The sequence below is a fragment of the Mustela lutreola genome, chromosome 13, assembly GCF_030435805.1.
Source record: "Mustela lutreola isolate mMusLut2 chromosome 13, mMusLut2.pri, whole genome shotgun sequence".
Lineage (NCBI taxonomy): Eukaryota > Metazoa > Chordata > Mammalia > Carnivora > Mustelidae > Mustela > Mustela lutreola.
In genome coordinates, this window is record NC_081302.1 from 61,522,405 (window position 1) to 61,523,098 (window position 694).

At 39.0% G+C, this 694-nt stretch overlaps 1 non-coding gene across 1 annotated transcript; it reads left to right on the plus strand.

Annotated features, from left to right (window-relative positions):
- The first annotated feature begins 219 nt into the window (after positions 1-219).
- On the plus strand, positions 220-326 carry LOC131814185 (U6 spliceosomal RNA). The gene has a single exon (XR_009347186.1). It is a non-coding gene; the product is annotated as a U6 spliceosomal RNA (small nuclear RNA).
- Positions 327-694: the final 368 nt, after the last annotated feature.

Sequence of the window (694 nt, forward strand, 5' to 3'; positions counted from 1 at the left end):
TACTTCATTTAACAACTTAGGGTATATACTTCATCTTGCTGTCTCTGGCATCAGAAAAATGATGTGATAGGTCTTTATCTGTTCTATGAGAAATGACTTTTTTCCTCTAAAGAAGGGGCTCATCTTCATGCTATAAAGTCTAAATGGTCCACCCACCTCAAAAGGAACAGTTAGGCCAGAACTTCTGCCTGAACAAGAGCTTAAAGAAATCCTGTGGTTGTGCTCACTTAGGCAACACATATACTAAAACTGGAATGGTACAGAGAAGATTAGCATGGCCCTTGAGCAAGGATGACATGCAGGTCTGTGAAGTGTTCTACAAAAAGAAAGGTAAAAGAAAAGAAAATAAAAGAAAGAAAAGAAAAGAAAAAAAGAAAAGGAAAAAGAAAAGAAAAAAGAAATCCTGTGGCTTTTTTTTTTCATTAGTTTCAACTAACATGGGCTGTCTCAGGCTGACTCACCCCAATATGATGCCTGTTGGGTTTTGTATTAGCAGCTTTCTTCACCTGAGAATTCGACTAAGAAGGAAGTCTGTGCAGAGTATAGCTTGATCCAATTGGTTGTTATTTGGGCCACAGCTTGGGAAATAACCTGGGGGTTGGATGGGCCTTCTAGGTGTGAGGCTCTTTCTTGCAGAGGTGGTTTATATAAGAGGCATGGAGAGGCAGCTTCTAATTTTCTTAATGCAATTAAC